The sequence below is a fragment of the Drosophila serrata genome, unplaced genomic scaffold (genome assembly GCF_035046125.1).
Source record: "Drosophila serrata isolate PLE 108 unplaced genomic scaffold, ASM3504612v1 contig_276, whole genome shotgun sequence".
Lineage (NCBI taxonomy): Eukaryota > Metazoa > Arthropoda > Insecta > Diptera > Drosophilidae > Drosophila > Drosophila serrata.
Window position 1 is genome coordinate 776,464 of NW_028257174.1, and position 22,707 is coordinate 799,170.

At 31.4% G+C, this 22,707-nt stretch overlaps 1 protein-coding gene across 1 annotated transcript in view; it reads right to left on the reverse strand.

Annotated features, from left to right (window-relative positions):
- Pde9 (phosphodiesterase 9) overlaps positions 1 to 22,707 on the reverse strand; it is a 174,248-nt gene that overhangs the window by 133,573 nt on the left and 17,968 nt on the right. The window contains exon 3 of the mRNA XM_086835313.1: positions 5,112 to 5,154. The gene's annotated coding sequence lies outside the window, so the exon portion shown is untranslated. The remainder of the gene's footprint in view (positions 1 to 5,111; positions 5,155 to 22,707) is intronic.

Below are 22,707 nucleotides of genomic sequence, written 5' to 3' on the forward strand. Positions count from 1 at the left end.
GCACACCTGTGATTTAGCGAGGACGCCGCCGAGCGAGGACACCGCTTCGGCTCTGGAGCTGCTTTTGCTGCCTTTGCTGCCTTTGCTGTCTTTGCTGGTTGCTGGGAGCTGTCCTCGTGTGCCAGCTGATATTTACCTTATTCCCCACAGCGCACACAGCGGGGCCAAGAAAATGGGAAAATTGAGAAAAGGGAAAAGCGCTGGAGGAGAAACACTAGACATGGCAGCAACAGCAACAACAACAACGACAAGCAACGCACTTAGAAATGATAGCCCCAGCTTTATGCTAATGTTTGCCATTGCTTTAAGTACTCACTCAGTTGGTGAGTTAGTCATTCAGTCAGTTCGTCAGTCAGTCAGTTCGTGAGTTCGTCAGTCAGTCATTCAGTTATTCAGTCATTCAGTCAGTCAGTTAGTCAGTTATTCAGTCATTCCGTCAGTCAGTTGGGTCAGTTGTTTTTTCGGCATGCAGATGACAATCCCGATGGGTTTTGTTTTGTATATTTTGGTCGGACGGTCGGTCAATTCAGTTTTGTCAGTTTGGTTTCTGCGGGTTTCGGCTTAACTTTCAAATAAAAGTAGCTTTTCATTGGAAATTGCTGAGCTCTAAATACACACAATATACACACACACACATGAGACAGGTTGTTGCTGTTGTGAGTGCCCAATTTTATTAATTCCACTTTGCTGGTTAATAAAGCAATAATATTTTTGGGGGGGATTTTCAACAATCATTCAATTGCTTGGCAACATTTTGAAAAAACAAAAAAAAAACTCAAGACAAGTTGGATTTTAATTAAGAGAGAGAAACTAAAAATATGCATAAGGATGTTATGGAAGTTGGCTGTGAATATGAAATGCAAAAGTTCGAAAAATATTTGCTTGCTATCTTTTAGACATTTTTTTTGGTAAATTGTATGGAAAAAACGATTTATGGGGGATTATTATTAAATTATTATATAATAAAATTAAGAAAATAAAGCAAAGGCTTTCCCTAAAAGGGTTGAACGATTTTGTAAATAAATATAATTGATCAAAAGGATGCCTTGAAATCCCCTTGAAACATTACCACAAGAACTACTATTTATGGTGAATTTTAAGCATAAATCGACTTCTTTGATAATTTTCCACACAAATTTTAGTTTTTCTTATCCCATTAATTACAAAAACCTACAAATTTATTAAAGAAAGTCACAGAAAGGACAGAAAAGGCGAGGAAATCAACATCATAAGATACCGCTGAAAAGTATGCTACAAAAAATCTTAAGCTCTTAATTTGTGCACTTTTAATTCCTTTAATTACTTTAATACACATTTTCCAATGATTTTAAAGCATAAATCAGTTGAAAATGTACAAATATATTCAATATAATATATAAATAAGTAAAAAATAGAAAAAAGCTACATTTGTGAAGCTAAAATTAATCTAACCGTGCATTATGATTATTTATACAGGAATTTTATCATAACTAAGCCAAGAACGCATTGATTTTAATTCGGAAAACTGTTCTGTGTTAGTTTTTGTAAGATTTATAAATCTGCATATTGAATTTACCAATTTAAAAAATTTAAAATTTTGTCAATTTTTTATTTGATGAAATCCCTTAAAAAAAATTGAAAAAATTTCGAAAAAAATAAATTTCTACCAGAAGTAGCTAGAGAGATTCGCCTGTTGATGCTGATCAAGAATATATATGGTTTATAGGGGCGGAAATGACTCCTTCACGCTTCTGACTAAGATTAATATATATATTATATATATTATATTATATTATTATAAAAAAGAAGTTCCCTATTAATTAAGCAATTTCAAGTCCCACCATTTTTTTCCTTTTTTTCATGTTGTACTCTCTATTTTCTTTGTTTTGTGTTGCATTATTACCCTTAACCACTGTTTAACATCGTACTCAAGACTCTATAAAAAGCGTTAACCATGGAACACCATGAAAGTGAGTGTTATACGGTAATAAGGCAACGGCGTCACAACCCATAGGAAAAATTGTGATCATCCCTCGACCGTAAATTTTGGTATCCGTGTTAATTACATGAACTCGAGCATGACACCAGAGTCTCAGAGTCTCCTCAACCCTCCTTTTCAACAATTTCTACCCTCTGCCACGTGACAGAGAATAGAAGGCAGCGACAGAAATCGACATCCCAACATGCAAATCAAATTATTTTGGCATATAAAATGCTTATTAACAGATTATATGCTCACTCAATATTTACTGACTGACTGACTTGACTTTGGTGGGGGGTATGGCTTTTCCCCCTTGATTTTCCGCGTAGGCAGCCTTGTCATTGTCATTGTCTTGGCCTTGTGCCTTGTGCTTGGGGGGAAAATGGGGATTTTAATACCCTTTTTAAAGGGTATCGATAAGCACTTGAGCCTCACTTGTATTCATATTAATATATCTATATAAATAAATATATGTATATTTATATTTATGGGGTGATAACACTTGGCCATCAGACAACAAAACGTTGGATTGTAATATTTGTTAAAGTCTTTACTGGTGGAATATACTTAAATATATATAATATAACCCAAGCAACAATATAGATACCAATTTATTCCAGTTAAATAAACACAATTTCTCAAACTTATATTAACAGATTACAAATATTTCTTCCTGGTAGAAACAAATTACTACAATAAGTAATGCCATTTAATTATCTATGCAAACTGAAGAGGAGAAAAATAAATACTTTGAAAATGAAAAACCTTGCCCGGTTTAATACCGATTTCAAAGAAAAACTATAGAAAAAATGCTTCGGTAAGAAGCTCCTGGAAAGAACTCTGAATAGACAGGAGCCTGCTGCTGCGATAAAAAATTTCCTTCTGAGAAAAAAAAATAAGCGGAAATGAAAAGCGCCCGTAGAAAAAAAAAATAGCAAAATAAGTAGAACCCAGAGAAATATTCAGAGGAACTAATATTAACTGCAGAAAAATTGCATACAAAACTGAGCTGGAAAATTCAAGGAAATGCAAAAACAAAAACTCTAATCTCACTTAAGAGGTAAAAACAATAGATTGAATAAAAATTTATTTAAAAATATATTGAATAGTAATTTAATCAATAATAATCAAAGAAGAAATAAAATACCAACAAGAATTTCTTTAATAAATAGAAAATCCATGTTAAATATATTTAATTAATTAATTAAAACTTAAATCTGTATATATTAATTAACTCGACTATTTAATTATCAACTTTCAACAAGTTAATAAATAAATTAACCTACCAAAGACCTAATTTATATTCAAAATAAACACTTGTTTGATGTTTAGGAGCCTCCAAAAAACCCTCAAGGAAATACATGAAATTCCCAAGTCAAAGTGGTACTTGTTTCATAAACTTGAGCTATTTAGACCAAGTTTAATTTAAATTTTGCAATAATAGAGATCATAATAATACAATATATAAATAATAATAATAGAAATAAGAATAATCAAGGTTAGCTCTCCCCTCACATCATATCCATCAGGCATTTCATTTGCAGACAGCCACGCAAAACAAACCTAATTACACTTTACTTTCACTTTCACTTTCACTTGCCAGCAACAGGAGCCACCAATTGGTAGCGGCGGAGGGGGGGAAGGCAGGAAAAATTGTAGGATGAAAATCGGGAAAATGGTTGAGGTAGTAGATGGAAGGGCCAGGAGACTAGGACGAGAAAAACTTCAAAAGCTTCTGGTCAAAGCAAAGTTTGCCCGCCTTGGCATATTTTGCGTAATATAAATTTTGCGCGCTGCTCCTGTGTTTTTTTCTCCTTATTTTATTCTCCCCCCTCTCTCTCCCTTTTACTCATTTTTTTATTATTATTATTTTGTGTACAATATTCTTGGCCTTTGGCCAATTTGGAAAAGCCAATAAAACCGTTTAAAGCGTTGTCACAGACTCTACTCACTCTCACTCTCACTCTCTCTTTGGGCCAACTTTGGTTCGCAGACAAACAATAAGGAGACAAAATGTGTAAAAAAAATACACAAAAAAACAAAAAATAAATATAAAAGAATAAGTAAAAGAGCGAAGAGACATTTATTGTTCATTTGACAAAACATAATGAACATTTTTATATGCAAATAATGCGACTGCTCCTCATATGTTGCTGCTGCTACTTCTGTGTGTTGTAAAAGCGTTTTTCGAGCGCTTATTTGTATGTGTTTTATTTAAATAATAAATGGGTTCACTTCTCCCATGCTCTCTCTATCCCTTTCTCTCTTTTTTCTCCTCTTTTTCCCTTTCAAAACTCCCTCTTTCCAACTCCCCCTCATTCTCTTTCTCTTACTTCTTTGCGTTCCTTGGAGGCGCTCATAAGTAGGCAATGATTTTTGCTTTGTTGCTGCCGAAAATAAAGAAAGAGGGAAACCCCCCAAGAGATGTGTGTGTGTGACGATAGTCTTTTAAACAATCGTTTTCTTTGTCAAGTTATCTATCTAAGACTAAACTTATTTGATAATTCATTAAAATAATTAATAAATTAATCAGCAGAAGAGCAGAAAGATATAAATTATCAATATATCTATACAATACAACAATATAGAATTGTTATTGATAAAATTTACAATTAATAGTATCAATACAAACATATTTATGTTGCTAAAACCCAATTTTAAGGGAAATTCCATATAATTTTCAATGAAGCATCTTCGAATTCCGGTTTCATCGCTTCGCAGGCTAGCTAGTAAACCAGCCTTGGAAGCACCCAGTGCCACCCTAAAGTACCACCCCACTCTCCTCCCTTCCGCCTCCCCCCTCCCCCCGGTAACCACCCGTAATGAGCGTGTCATTTAGCGTAATTTCACTTGATTGTTATGGCATTACAACAATGCCCCAAGTACAATACACACGCACAACAAAAGCAACGCCAGGGCGAGTGTAGAAGTTTATCTTATCATCGCAGGCTCCTTTTTGCCGGAAAATTGGGAGGATGCCTGGGAAATCGGTGGGGTATATATATATATATATATACATACACATAAATATATATATATATTTGTTGTAAATGCATAAATTATGAATGAAACAGGGCCATTGTTTGTGTTGATTTTGTAGCTTATTTTTTTGAAATTTGAGAAAAGAAAAAAAAAACTAAGAAAAACTCACCTGAATCGTTGGTAAAATATTGCGGCATTTTCACTGAGGTTTTCTGTAATTAAAGAAATAAAATGATAATAAATCAAAATAAATTTAACTATATTATTAAAAGTACAGAATTCTTAATACTTGCTAATAATTAATTCGGATTAGTTTATTGTTTAGCTTTTAAGCTAAACATTTACACAAACAATATAAATAGTTTATGGTTAATAATAATTTCAAACTATTATTTAATACGCTCAAATATAAACAATTACTATTCGAAAATTTACAAAAAGCATTCAAAAATAAGGTTTACAAACTAATAATAACTATTGTTTACAGTTTTGGGAATCGGATTTATATATATGCTTATAATCTTTCTCTATTTATCTCTTTATATGTATATTTATTATTATTATTCATACCGACTCACTTATATTTTAAAATCCCATTTTGCTTTATTAGATGCCGCTCTTCTAATTTACTTATAAATAAATTTCATAATTTGCTTTTCATGCATAAATTTTCAACAGAATGCAATTATTTTCTAGCTAAATAAATGCTTTTATATAGATGTATATTTATCTTGTATGTTTGTATATTTATGTATTGACTATGATTGTCTAATTTAGTTGAGTATCTCAAGAAGGTCCAAAGGTTTCTTGTTGTTGTTCTTGATTTTTGCAATACGTTATTTGTGCTTCTACTTCTTGTCTCCTATTGTCACCAAATTAATTGGCCAGCTCCTGTTTGCTCCTTGCCTGCTTCTAGGTTTCATCATGTCCTCTTGTTCACTTAAGTGAATATTCCAGACACAGTTCACCCAGCTTCCAGCTTCCAGCTCCCTGCTTCCAGCTTCCTGCTCCTAGCTCTCTCTGGCTCACATACAATGCCACTTTTGTTTGGCAGGACACCGATAGGCGTACATGTGACCCATATTAAGCCATCAATGCGATACAAGCAATTTCGTTTAATTAAAACATGCCAATACATTTGCACTTGATTCACTGATTATGATGCCAGAATGTTTGCTAGATTCATCTAGATTCCATTGGGGATGTTAAGAATTTAAAGCACAAAATTCCAGGCAATTAAAACAAGCAAATAAGCAAATACTAAGCCAAAAATATGAAATTAAAGAAATTAAGCAAAATAAAACTAAACCTTTTTGATTACCAATTATTACAGCTAATTTTCCCACACTTATTTTCCACATCTTTACTCCTTTTTTTTGGCAAACAGCCAAAAGGCAAAGAAAATAAAGCAAAACAAAAGCGAAACTCCGCCATTATGGCCATTTAATCGAGCGGAAATAAAAGTTCCTAAGCTTCATAAACAAGATTTAATGTGACAAAAAGGCAAATCACAGTGCCAAATGAAAGAACGAAACGAAACGAAATGTGAACCGCGAAACGCATTTGACAAAAATGTCAAATGGCATTTGGGGTTCTCCCCTCCTGAAGGCGGCAAAACACAAAATTTTCACCCTCGCGGGAAAACCTTCTCACCTTTTCCTTTTCCTTAACGAAAAAACGAAAAACAAAAAAAGAAAAAGAGGAAAGGAAAAGGAAAAGGGAAAAAGGTATCAACTATGTCGTGAAATATCGCGGTCTAGTTACAACTTCAAGCGTTTCCTTTTTGGATTATGAAACCGTAAAAAGCGTTCGTTCTCCCCTCTAATCTTCATTGACTGGAATCCCTTGCTACCTACACACACACACACCCAGACACACACATGCAGGTGTGTGTGTGTGTTTGGCAAATACTTAACACATTCACTCGCCGCCCCGCATTTTGGTTTATTTTCCCCTTAACTTTGACTAATGAAAGCAAGGTATATGGGTTGGAAATATACATATACAGAATGAAATTAAATAATTTTATAATTATAATAATTAAATATTTTATATGACAATTTTTAAACAAATCAAATTTTAAAAAACTCATAACTAAGCCAAAAAAGCTATAATTTCAATTTGGAAAGCGGTCCTAGGTTAGTTTTTTTAGGGTTAATAAATCTGTAAGTGAATTTTTTGAATATTTTTGAAAATTTTAACGTGTAACCCCTTTTTGTTAAAAAAAAAAATTGGAAATTTCTGAAAATATTTTATAAAATTATAATACCATTTTTGGAATCATTAATTATTGATATTTTTATACCCTGGCAGGAAGACCCTGGCAACGCAGAAAAGGAGTACTATATAATATATTACAAATTGCCAGAGAAACGGTTTTTAAATGTAGAGGACCAGTAAGTATCTTTCAACAGTATCAGTATCAATGAACATTAAGTAACTATGATCAGTTAACTCTAAACACTAAGTATCTATGACCAGTAAGTATCTATAATCATTAAGTATCTATAACCAATAAGTATGTATGATCAGTAAGTAACTTTGAACAGTAAGTAACTCTGAACAGTAAGTATCTATGAACATTAAGTATCTACGAATTTTAATTAACAATGAACAGTATAACTATAAGCAGTAAGCATCTATGATCAGTAATATTTATAACCACCAGTAAATAACTATAAGTAACTCTAATCAGTAAGTATCTATTACCAGTAAGTATCTATGTATGATCACTTCCTAACTTTGAACACTAATAAACACAATGACTTGCAACTTTTGTAACACAACACATATCTGAGACTCGGCCCATAGCAGTCACTTCGTTCCGGGGAGGTTAGAACTAGTTGGGAATCATAAGCACAGATGTGCGAGATTTGTTTTGGAACAAATTTAAGCTATTTGAATGAAACTATGAAGTTATTCTTCTATATAATTTTACTACTATATAAATCGAAGCATGGCGAAGCGGTGGACTGTATATATATATACATATATATAGCTGCCATAGGAACGATCGGAAAAATTAAGAAAAAATATTTTAACTTTTCAAGTTTTCAACCGATTTTCATCAAATTTATTATATAGCCATTATATATTAATCTAGAACTTTGTGTAAAATTGTTATGAAAATCAGACTACTATATCATATAGCTGCCATACAAACCATCGTTAAAAATAGATGAAAATGCAAAACGCTGAATAAGTTACTCAAAAAATAAAATTTCGAAATTGATTTAGTTATACATAATATTATGTTAATAATTTATTCCAAAGTACTATTTAATTCGTAACGAATTCCCTGTAATTTGGTAAACTCACCCCCACCCCCCTCCCTCCCTTAAGCCCACCCGCTGAGTTTTCCCCCAAGTGTTTTGTGGTCGACACCTTTAGCGCTCATCCCAAATATTTGCACGCTGGCAATGTCAATAAAGCGGAGAAGAAAGAAAGCGAGGAAACGGAAGTGAAAGACCGGGGAAGGAGAAAGTGCTGGCAAATGGCGGAAACTGGATGGGTGTGTGTGTGTGCAGAGGGGAAAAATAAGGAAAACCCATGGAAAGCCGTGTGGAAATTGTGGCAAGATGAATGCCCCCGATTCGACCGTTGGGTGCGTTGGCAATTAGCAAAGATCTGGAATTTAAACTCGAAATTAGAGGAAGACTCCCTCCCCTCTCTCTCTACCTCCTCTCACAAACTCACAAACGATCCGATTCCAGCAAACTGATAACAGCAAACGGCAACGGCGGTTGGCAATTAATCAACGGCAATCAAACGACGACTGTGAAAATTACGCAATTGCCAAACAACAAATGCCGACAAGTAGCTATCTAAGTAGTGTCATCAATAAATGTCCCAACGATGTCGGCCACTCCATCAAAAAGCCACTATTATCAAACACACACAACCAGTAGCCGCCGACGAACAACAAAGGGTCCCCCTCTTAGATACCATTTAAGACACAACAAATAAAAAATAAAATACAAAAAGAACAAATAATATATGTAGAAAAAAAAACATGCAAAAGGTGTTGTCAATCACGTTGTTGTCAATTGTCAATCGGCTTATCGCCAAATGCAATCAAATCGAAGCAAAAAATCGAATCAAAATACAAAACTTAAGGCAATCGGTAGATAGAGAGGTCTTATCGGCTAAGGGTAAGCGCCAAGCGATAAATCAATCAAATCACAACAACAAAAAAACAAATCAAAGTCAATAATGGCAAATGATAATTAAGCTCAAGTTGATTTAATGAGATGAGAAAATAATATACAAAAAAAAAATATAGGAAGAAAATTTCAAGGCGTATTTCAAATATTACGTAGTAAAATAAATATATAAAAATAAAGAAATTAAATAAATTTACTAAAATAGCAAAAATATATATTTAATTATTAATATTAATGAGTAAACAATATATAATTCCTTTAGATAATATCAATAATATATATTTTAAATGTGTTATATATTAAGTACCAAAACTTAAACTAAATACTAGCAAAAAAGTTGTGCATAAAATATTTCAAATAAACAAATTAAATATATTTCTCTATTAAAAACCATTAGTAAAGAGTATATATTAATTGTGTTTAATAATGGAATACTTAAATATTTTAAGGCCCGAAAAAAAATGTTTAAAAATATTTAAATATCTTTATTCAATGATAAAAATTCAATTTAAAAAATGTATGTAACTTTTATAACCCTAAATGGTTATTTAATTTCATTCAGAAGCTTGAAACTAAGTGAATGAGTCATTTTCGACCCTATAAATCATATATATTCTTGATCAGCATCAAAAACCGAATCGATCTAGCCATCTTAGAGGGAAAAATAAAATTTTAAAATTTTTTCAATTTTTTTAAAGGGGTTACATCGTTAAAAATTAAAAAAATTCACAAAAATTTTACATTTTTACTTGAGTATGCAGATTTATTAACCTAATAAAAACTAGCATAGAACAGCTTTCCGATTTAAATTTAAGGCATTTTTGGCTTAGTTATGCGGTTTTTAAAATTTGATTGGACGTAAAAAATACCAAATGAAAAATAACAAAAATCCCTACATTCAAGCCCCATAAATTAGAAACAGAAAACAAACATGTAACTCTGTCAATTCGCATTCAATATTTATCAAAATAAAACCCCACCAGTTCAATTACGAGCCACACATAATTGAGGATTGTAAATTAAATTGTATGCAAATTAAATGCAAAATTGGAAATACAAAATTCCAAATGCAAAATGACTGGACAATTAACAAGTCGCTTGTAAAAACTAATCGATGGCAATTAGAAGGTGAAGCATTTGGTTTAAATCGCTATTATTTGCATATGATTGATAGGCCTGAAAGTAAACCCACAAGCAGAGAGGCAGGGGAGGGAAAGGGATGGTGGGGAGGTAGGAAAATGGGTGAGGAAAAACCGAGGAAAAGCGCAAAAAATGAAGACATTTACATGACAACATTGTTGCTCGTCACTGTCTTATTTGTCAGTCAGTCGTGGGGTTCGTGTGTGCGAGTTTGTATTTGCATTTGTACCGCGCTGACAGTGCCTAAGCGGCCATTTTATCATGTCTTCCTTTCAACACACACCCAACCACACACACCACCCATACACACACCCACACAGAGGGGGAGAGAAAGAGAGAGAAGAGAGAGAAAAAGGACCGCCTACACAACATATATGCGGCAGTTTTGATATGACAAATGATTGGTGACACATCGTGACTCACTCCATTTTATGCTCCCTTTTTATTCCAATACCCTTTTATGCAGGGTATTTAAGACTAGGATTGAAAGAACTATTAACCCATAAAATAACAGCAGAAAAATAGATCCAGAATGTCTTATTTAAAGCAAACTAATCAAGGGAGGAATCCAGAGAGAAAAAATTGTATATAATATATAATATAATATTATACATTAATAATATATATATAATATAAAATATATAAAATATAAAATATACACAATATAAAATATATAAAATATAAAATATAAAATATAAAATATATAAAATATAAAATATATACAATATAAAATAAACACAATATAAAATAAACACAATATAAAATATATATTTAATATAAATTAATATTGAACATTTAGTATAATTTGATATATCGAAAATATAATATTATATATGGAGAAGTATCGCAATTAACAAAACTATAACAATTTAAAAATAAAATATAGATTGGATCAAAAATATATATAAACTCGCATAATTTTTGTCAAAAAATATATATTATATATTTATAATATATATTTATATTAATTTATATTATATTTAAAACAATATATTGTATATTTCTGCTATGTATCAATTCTTATCAGAAGACTACATGTCTAAACTTTAATACTATTTATAGAAACGTTTAAATATTGATTTATACCAAATATATACATCAACGTTAAAATACTGAATTATTTATTCTTTTACATTCCTAAATCCATTCCTAATTTTTAATTTTTTGTCTAAATTAAGTATTAGTAAATTCAAGGGTATACCCTCGTCGATTTCCCTGAGCCTTTACAGCTTCTATTTTGGGTTTCTCTTTCCTGCCCTTTCTCTCGGGCGATTTTCACTGGCCTAAACAAATAAGAAAAAAATTACCCGCGCCAAGTTTTGGAGATTTTCAAGGAAAATCCGATTAGTGGGAGATGGAAAGTTGAAATGGGAAGCCAACAAAAGAAAATATAAAAATGCAAATAAACAAATAACAATGTTGTTACATCCTAGACAAATTATTTAATTATTTAAGTTGTATAAAATAAAAATATAATGCAGAAAAAAGATAAGCAGACAAATTAGCAAGAAAATAAGGTAATAATATAAGTAACTGATTTAATAAGCTATAAATAAATATATTTAAAACAAAATTAAATATTTTAATTATTGAGTTAATAACCAGAGGATATACTTTCCTAAATATTAAACAAGCATCTATATCTTTATCTCTGTTTCTTTGATTTGTCTTTTAACCAATAAATATCTAGTATATATTTATATATCTTTTTTAGAGCTTGTTTTCGATATTTTCCTCGCTTATGATATATCAAAGGAAACTCCTGTCATTTTCATTCCATAAGAATAGCCGCAAACACACACATTTAGAAACTAGAATTTCCATAAACATTTTTCTTACTTCACTTGCAGCTGGACAATACAATACGGAAAAGCAGGGAGAAGAAACTGTGCACAAAAAAAAAAAGAAGGAAAACTCTGGGAAAAACTCGGAACTGAATGCAAAAAAGGAAGCTTTTATGCTCTCCATATCCGTGTGGCATATCGCCTTTGACCTTTTGCGTTTATATTCAGTGTCACCTGCCAGGAACCGAACCAAATGGGGATGCAGGACACACACCACACACACACACACACACACATCACCTTTAATTCAGTTCCTTTTTTTTGTATTTCTTTCCCTTTTTTTCGATAGAGAATGAGTCCTTCTTTGCCATGACTTTCTCTGTCTGATATTGATGATGGTCAGATACCGATGGAAAACTCTTGCAACTTTAATGGCAGCTTAATTAAGTTAGTCGGCGGAAATTATTGAATTTTACATGAGTGCATTTTCGATTTAATTAAAGGGTAGCGCGAAGGGGGTAAGGAAAACAGTGTATAAATATTTGTCGAATATATCAATACAAAAAAAAACACAGAGGCAGCTGACAAAAGTAATTGAATTGCACTCAGTATTCAGAAAGAAAATATTTAAACTGTTCGCTTTGTAAATATTAAAAAATATATTAAGGAAATTTTGTACTTGGTTTAAATACAAAATATATATGCATTTAAAGTGCGACCTAGAGAACCAGGTAGCAACCCCAGCCAGACATTCAAGGTAAGCCTTGGTCAAGACCAAGAGCAGCACAAACACAAGCGAGAGTTTTGGCCATGAATTAAGACCAGGTGCTGGAGTGGTAATGGAAATGGCCTTGCCGGCTCCGGGAATTAATTCCCGGCCACAAATGAATCCAAGAGCAGACCCATCGGCACAACAGGTGGCCATATGTGTGTGTGTATCTTCTTCATCATTCATCTCTGCATCCCACATTCGTACATACATTTCTCATTCGAAAATTCGCAATCCAAATTCCGGATGTTGGTCACTGGACCCTGGTTGGTTTCTGGGCTCTGAGTTCTGAATGCTAATCCCGTATGCATTTGTGCATTGTGCAGGCAGTGGCCAGCCCACCTTCGATTCCTGGAATCCTGTAATGGAAAAGCCACCGAAATCAAGGCAGAGGCAAACCGCAAGCCGCATTCAAAATGCGCAGATAGACAAAGGACATGTCCTTCAAATTTTTTTTAGTCAACTAGATGAGTCCAAGATATAGCAAAAATATTAAATATAGCCACAGGGGGGTATAATATAATGGTAATTAATTTTTAGAACATGTTTTTGGGAGAAAAAAAGTTAAATTTAAAGTTTTTCATTGGTTCTGTTGAGAGAAACGTAAATTATCATTTTATGTGATGATAATAATATTTGTAAATATATATTCATGGCAATAATATAATTTATAATAGAAATTTAATATAATACAAGCCAAAGAAATAGCAAAAATATAGTTTCAAGTAAGTATATAGTAATATTAATTAATTTCCCTAGGAGTTTAGGGAGAACAAAATATTAAATGAAGCTATAAATTATAAATTCTACATTGTTTATATTAAAGAGAATACAAAACACATATATTATGATGATAAACAAGAAAGGAAACTAACTTTGGAAAGCCGAAATTTACATACTCTTGCACTTTGGTCAAAATATAAGCATCTGTATTTATAGATATTTTTATATGGCAAATTTCTCAACAAATCGAAATTTTAAAAATACATAACTCAGCCAAAAAGGCCTTAATTTTAATTCGGAAAGCTTTCTAATGCTTGAATTTTATAGGGTTATAAATCTGCATACTTAATATAAAATTTCAAAAAATTCAAATTTGTATCTATTTTTTAAAATTTTAATGATGTAACCCCTTATAAAATTTTAAAAAAAATTTCAAAAATTTATTTTTCTGCCTGAGATGGCTAGATCGATTCGGCTTTTCATGCTGATCAAGACTATATATGGTTTATAGGGTCGGAAATGGTTTCTTCATATTGTTACAAGCTTCTGACTAAATTTATAATACCCTTAATTAATTACTTTAAAAAAATAAAATTTTCTAATTAATATGATATATAATGATTATTTTTATAATAAATCTTTCATTGATATTATAAATGTTGGTTTTAAATACCTTTTACTCGACAGTTTCCTTGAAAACTATTTACAATTAGCCAAATTAAAGCTGGGACATTTTTTTAGTTCATGAAAATGAAAAAAATCTTAACAAATTACTCACGAAATTAATAATCAATAAATCAAAAAAAATATATATATTATAAAAGCCTATATAAATTAAGAACAAATAAGTCTACGAAAAGTATATAAATAATGTACAGCACATAATTCTTAAGGTGTTACATGTTTTAATTAATAATTAACAAACTAAGAGGAAGAAAATGGCGCTGAAGAGTAGACAAAATACCTGGGGGAAACCTTGCACATAATAATTTCCACCTGCAAAATGCACAATTTAATCACAAAAACGAAAATGAAGCTGCACACACTTAATAAGGACAACACGATGGCAAAAGGATCCAGGCAATGCGATGCCAATTGGAGTCAACAAGTCAAGTTGCACCGCAACGACCTCCAATTAGAAATAGTTAGCTATTTGCTTCCACTTGTGTGAGTGTGTATGTGTGTAAAGTGTTTGGTGGTGTGCGGTGTGTTTGTGAGGGATTGTGTGAAATTTAGCACGCCACATATACTACACACACACACACAGAGAGAGATACCGATTTATGCCCCGTACAAGGACCCAGAGGACCCAAAGGAGCAGAAAAAAAGGAGCTAAAAAAGAGGTGCAACAGTTTCACCTTTGCGCCATATTTATGTTTGGCACAACACACAACACACACCACACACACATACACACACAGAGAGAGAGGCCACACGGTGACGTTGCTTTTGACCTAGTAAAATGCAACAGCGTTAAAGTCAAAGTGCAATGTTGTTGCTCCTTCTGCCTGTACCAAATGCAATCGCTGCCACCACCAAAAACTAGACCCCTTCTATACACCACACACACACCCCACACACCCCACACACCCCACACACCCCACACACCCCACACACACACACACAACCCCCACACACACAAACACACCCACACAGTGGTTGCAAATGACAGCAGAAATGCATAAGACAGACAAAAGGAAAGTAAGTCCCCCTTTTCGGTTTCCAAAACGCTTCTCTTTCTCTCTTCAAGCTTTTCCTTTCCCTTTTCCCTACCTTTTCCTTCGCTTTTGATATGCATAATGTCACCGCGGTCAGAGGAAAGGAAAATCAGAGGGAAACTTCAAGTTTTAACTCACAAAAAGAATCAAAAGAAAAATGGAAATATATCAAAGAGAGAATTTAAAAACAAAAGTAGATATATATAAGAGGGAAATAATTGAATTAGACAAGATTTTAGAAGTAACAAAAAAGGTTTAAATAAATTAAATAAATATATATAAATTATTCCTTTTATATTTATAATTGTAAGCCAACTAACTAATAATATAATAAATATATATCTTTAAAAAACCAGATCCTTCTTAGAATATTAAAAAAGAAATAAATATAGTACTTTTCTTTTAGATAGTAGTTAAAAATAAAGAAATACTATACCAATCTAAAAGAAAAAAAATTAAAAATTAAAAAAAATATTAATTCGTTTTAAAATATATATAAAAAATCATTTCTATTAATATTATTATTATAATTGTAAAAGATATTGGCAATAATATCATCAATAATCAAGAAACAAAATTACCATTTTAAAAAGGATTTAATTACAATTTAATAGGTTTTGGAAGTATATAAAAAAACTAATAAAATATAAACTATTTAGCAAGCAGTAATTAAATTGAAAATATAAAAAAAAACTATATGCTTTAATTATTAAATACATAAAAGAGCAAATTAAAATTAAATTATTAAAAGCAAGAGCAAATAAATTAAACCATTAAACCACATAATATCAATATTTTAATAATAAAAGTACTATTTATTCATTTATTCCTTCTATAATATTTATACTATATAAAAATATTTGTAATATCATCATCATAAAACTAAATACTACAAATTGAAACCATTATTTAATATATTTTCATTATTAAACATACATTTTATAATTATTTTCACAATACAAATAATATTTGAAGCAACTTCCACTGTTTTTTAAAGGCCTTGCCTGGCCTGATCTTCAATGTGGCACTAACTAACTAGTTAGACACTATGACTAACCGGTCCTGGGCCTGGGCTTGGGCCTGGTGGAGCAGCATATATGCAAATTTAAAAATGCATTACATGTGAGTGTTTCCACCGCCGTCGAGTGGGTCAGATACATATAACACACACAGACTAAGGTAAGGCAAGGGCCAAAATAATAAAAATACAACAAAAAATAAGGAGAAATGAGAAAGGCAAAAAACAAGGCCACTAAGGAAGAAAACGGGGTAAGCGCTCCTAAGGCAACCCTGACACAATGCAATGAACTTTAAACCCCACACAAATGTTTGACTTGGCCAAATGTTTACCCATGTCAAGCGCCAAACAAAAAAAAATAAAAACAGCAAGGAAAACTGAAAAACAAAAGCCAAACAAAATATTATTCATTATGAAAATGTCCATGTAAGAAAATGAAAATGTTAAAGGGTCGGGGAGAGAGAAATAACCCAAAAATATTTAAAATAAATAATAAAACTGTAGAAAAACTACTTTCAGTAGAAAAAAATAAAGTATACGCAACGTTGGCAGCAAATTTAATAGCGGAAAATGTTCCAAAAATGCTATTAATATTAACTATATACAAAATGCATTCAATTAAGTTGAGTTCCAAAAATAAAACTTAATTTAAAAGTAAATATAAACTACTCTCAATAGAAAAAATAACGTATACGCAATGTTGACAGTTGTTTTAATAGTAGAAAATTTGTCGAAAATAATTTTAAAATATTTCAAATAAATAAATTAATGTAAAATATATTTATAGAAAGTAAAAAATATTTGTAATATTAACAGAACTAAATTTGAAAATAAATAAAAACTTCTTCCGACTGAAAAAATTACGCATACGCAACGTTGGCAGGCGTTTCTTAAACAGAAAATGTTTTGAAAATAATTTAAAAATATATAAAACAAAAAAAGGAATGTAAAATATATTTATAGAAAGTTAAACTACATAGTTAAACTAATAATTGTTGCAATAAAACAAAAATTAATAGTAAATAAACCTTCTCTCAAAAGAAAAAGTAACGTATACGCAATGTTGACAATTTAAAAGGAAAAATGTTAAAAGTAAAAGTAAAAAATTATATATATATATAAAAAATACAACAAAATAATTTCAGATATTAAACAAACTTAAAAATTACACAAAATATGTAAAAATGACTTACAGTTGAAAAAATAACGTATACGCAACGTTGACAGTAGATTTTATATCAGAAAATGTTCGAATAATTAACAAAAAAATATATAAAACAAATAAATAAATCTATAAAAAAGTTTCATTAATTTTAAAAAAATGTGTTGCACAAATAAAACATATTTTTAATAAAATAAATCCAACTCCTAATGGAAAAATTACGTATACGCAACGTTGGCAGCAGACTTTATATCAGAAAATGTTCGAATAATTAACACAATATATATAAAACAAAGAAATGTAACTTAACATAATTTCTTGCTAACATAAATCATCATTTTAAAATAAATAAACCAACGCTCAATGGTAAAAAAACGTATACGCCATGTGGGTAGCAATAAATATAACAAAAAATAAGTGTAAAATATTAAAAAAAAAAGTATAGAAAAATTCATAACATTTTACTTATTAAAAAGAACATTAAAACTAAAACAAAATTTAACTGAATTTTCCCCCAAAAGGTAAACAGATTTCATAGCTTCCAGCGACACAAGAAACAATTATGTTTCAGGTCTTTGTTTTGCCATTCAACTATTTCATATAGTATATATATGTTTTATACCATATATATTTTAGCTGTCAAAACCACAACAAAGATGGCAAAGCAGGAGAGAATCTTTGATAACATAAACTCAATTAACAAACAAACACGGGCCAGGAGCTGTTGCTGCCACACAGGAACACACACATTGACATGTATTAAAATACCTTTCTGCATGTCCTGGCAGGCAAAAATTAACCGGAAACGGGGATGCTGCTCCTGAATATCCTTGAATATAAGGGAATTAGTCCTGTGTGCGAGTATGACTCTTAAACAGTGTCCGCAATTAATGCTGTCATTGTTCTTTTGGCCTAATATATCACCTGACACAACAACAAATGACCAACAGGCCACAAAGAGGCTTTGCCCTAAAAAAAAAAAAAAATTAATTAATTAATATTAAAAACAAGAAAGGAAGCTAACTAAGGAAAGGCGAGGATTATATGACCTTGAAGTTTGAAGTTGAATTACATGATCTAATCCAAAATAGGTCATAACTAAGCCAAACATATTGCATTGCTTAAATCGATATTTATCGATATTTTTATATGACAATTTTATCGAAAAATCGAAGTTTAAAAATCTCATAACTCAGCCAAAAAAACATTAATTTGAATTCGGAAAGAAGACTAATGCTAGTTTTTACTAGGTTTATAAATCTGCATACTCCATTTCAAATTTTAAAATATTTGAATTTTTTATTAAATTTTTAACCATTTTAACGATGCAACTCCTTAAAAAAAGTTGAAAAAATTTCAAAAATGTATTTTTTTTGCCTGAGATGGCTAGAAAGATTTGCCTGTTGATGATGATCAAGAATATATATGATTTATAGGATCGGAAATGACTCCTTCACTTAGTTTTAAGCTTCTGACTACAATTTAAATACTTTGCAAGGGCATAAAAATACAAATTAAGTTTACAAAATATACTTTATTATTTAATTAAAAATTGTACAACAACAAAAAACAGAGCATCTTTATTATAAACAATTATAAATCACGCATACGCCATGTGTACTGTTGCTTTATTACATTTAATTTAGACAGAAACCTAAAAAATGTAAGCATAGCTATGAAATAAAGTGGAAATCAGAACTTTTCTGGCCCTTTGATAAATATTTTCCCCAGAATTGCCATAGAAATTTTCTCATTTCCCCCCCTCAAAAAAAAAAAAAAAAAAAAAAAAAACCTCTCCTAGTTACACACACGGTTAAGTAAACAAAAGTCAAAAGCACACATGCACACATTTTTGAGCTTGGTATGCTGCATTCTGCATTTTCCCTTAACCCCCCCCTGGGAAGTTCTCCCCCTAAGCTTTTCCTATTCCCATTTTTTTTGTAACTCTTCTCTGGCTCCTGTTCTTTATTGTTTTACTTTTTTTTGTTTTTTTTTTTTGTGCAGTAGCATTATTCACAATCAAATGGCTGGATGATGATAGAGAGATTGCATCTCTCTATGTGGCACAGAAATTGCGCATACGCAATGTTGTGTCACCGGCAGAGATAGCTATCAGCAGTTGCTCACTCACAAAACCGTAGTATACATTTATGCATTTCAATTGTTCATGATGGGCACAGAGGCACTGCGAAACAACAATACAAAAATAAAGAGTAAAAAAAACCAAAGTGTGCAATAAAATATTTGGAGGAACAAATCAACGCCAAACGAACACACAAAAAAAAAATATGAAAAGAAAATAAGGCACGAGATGTCTGTGTAAACATACAACAGGAAAAGACACTTAGATTCAATGTATCGACTAGGAAATACCCGGTATTTAAAGATAGTATTTATTATTAAATTAATTTTAAATTTTAATAACTTGTAATCATTTTAATATTGCATAGAGAATAAATGTCTCTATAAATAACAAAAATTAATCAATCATATTACAAAGTGAGTATATATAAATAAATAAAAATAATAATAAAATAAAATAAATATAATAAAATAAAATAAATATAATAAGTATAAAATATGTATTGTATATTGTATAAATATCATACTTAATTAAGAGCTTCACATAAGCTTGCTTTATATACCTATATATTTATATTTTTTTATATTCATTTATACACTCTTTAAATATATTCACTTCCTAAAAAAACCGTAGATATTTACAAGACCCTTTTGAATATCATCTCTCATTTTGCAAGCAAAGAATCAATGGCGGAAAATCGGGAAAAATCAAAGAAAATACAGGGAGTAGAAGTAGGTGAAGGAAAAAAAAGCCACCGTAGTCCGGGACCCTGGTTGCAAAATCAAAATGCAAAACGTGACTTTTCAGAGAGCCGTCGACTGAGGCGCTAACTGCCAGACTTGCTGACTACGGCGGACAGATACGACGGACAGGGAGACGGACAGAGAGACGGACAAAGTGAGAGTGACTTGGCAGCGGGGTAGCCAGTTTTATAAATTTGTTTGCCTTTCCTTTGCGAGCGTGCGGTCTTGGCAATTATTAGCGAAGCAAGTCAACAAGCCACACACACACAAAAAGACACTGTAAGAAACGGGAGGGGGATATGGTTACACCCCCCCTTTAATATCAATAAGCGAAAGAATAAAGGAAAAGTCTCAATTGCTAGCAGAGGCTTTACTTTCACTCTGGAAAACAGGAAAAGGAAATTAAGAAACCGTTTACAATGTTGTTTAGTTTTGAATAAAATTATGAATAAAATTATGAATAAAATTATGAATAAGCTATTGTTTTGGGTTTGTAAATATACAAAATGTTGTTTAGTTTTTAGAATAAAAATTGATATATATTATATATATATATTATATAGTAAAATAAAAAAAAAAGTAAGGAAATGAATAATATAAAATATAAAGGAATTATTTTTTAACTAAATTTAAAATACATAAAACAAACATTGTTTTAAATATTTTTAATAAAAAAAAGGAACAACTAATTCAAACTCATTAGTTTTAATATTTTATAACCATACTAAAATTATTTCCATAATAAAAACCCTTTTCATTGATTCGTTCCTTCAATAATATTCATAATATATTACAAAATACACAATAATATAATTACAAAAGCTTATACAAGAAATGTAAACCATTATTTATTACATTTTCATTATTGCTGAACAATTTATGAATAGCAACCAAGAATCCTGTTGCTGATTCTGATTCTGATTCCGATACCGATTCAGACTCAGATTTTCATTCATCCCGAGCTCTTTTCGGTTTCATCTGCAGCTTCTGTTTCATGCATATTTATTTCTTTATTTATATATTTGTTTATTTATTATTTCGCTTTCCCGCTCATTCAGCTCTCTCGCTGGCATATGTATTCGGTTAATTGAAATTGATTTCCCGCTTTTCGGGGGGAGGAAGAGAGGTAGGTATATGTGAGTGTGGGTGGGTGGATTCAACACCTGAACAGGGACTGAGACTCTCATAAAAATCAATTTCAATTTTCAGCTAACTGTAAAGCTAAAGTGCATTATATATCTTACAAGGAGATATGGGAAACGAGGTCCTTGTATATCGGTTAAAAAAACTTTAAAAGCCTTCGAAATTATAGCAAAAATATGGAAAGCTTATCGAACATTTCGATACTAATGATATTCGATCTTTACTTATAATTTATCAAAACTATATACAGATATACAAAACCTATACAGCTAAGTAGAAAGTTTTTCAAGTTTTTGAATATATTCACAATTGAATAAATTACGATATCATAAACTTAACTCAACGATATATTTGCCTATCGATTAAATGCTGCAAGTCCTGTGCAAAATGAAGCATTAATCGATTAAAAGTGTTAAGTATAAAATGAATAAATATATATATAACTAAGAACTAAATACAGAACAGATATACCATTAACCCATTTCCATTACTTATTATCCTTAAATTCATGATATCCCTAACATTTCGATAATTTCAATCGATATCTTTTGCCATCTCCAAATGAAATATTGTAAACCCAAAGCTGACTGCGACTTTGAAAAGGGGGATAGGGCGGGTCTGTACTTTTCGGGTTGCCTTTTGGGTTTGGGGAAAACTTGAAGTAAAACCGCAAGCTGACCGAGTTGGAGTGCGGGTGGTCCTCAGCTGGGTGGTGCTTTTCCAGGTGGGCCAAGTGAGTTGGATTGGGTGTTGGTGGTGCATTCGAAGTGAGTTAAACCGCAGGAACCGCTGACCTGCTTACTTGAGTGCTTGGACACAAAGTGGGGGCCACTGTTTGTGCTTTGTTGGTGTGCGTGCAACATGCAACACCCCCCATGCTGCACCCCCTTCTCCCTCCCTCCCTCTCTGGACCAACAACAGTTGGCTGTGACGTCAATGAACACGCAAACCCCAAACAACAATGCAACAGACACAGGGCGCCGAGAGAACAACAGCAACATTGTACAAAAGACAACGACAACACAATGGGGTAAAACTTCGGTGCAATGCTATGACAAATGATTAAATACCGGGGTAAAAAACACCAACAGCAACAACAACAAAAACAAAATAAAAAATTACAAAAAAAAAAAGGGAGAAAAAAAAACCAAAACAAAACATTGCCAGTTTCGCTTAAAGTTTTACCCTCTTTTACCTTTAGCAAAACGTGACGAAAAGTTTAACTGTCAGGAGTTTTCTTTTTTAAATAATTCGAAAAGAATAAATGACTATAAAATAACTTTAAGCTTTACCTATGAATTTTAAAAGCCAAAAATTAG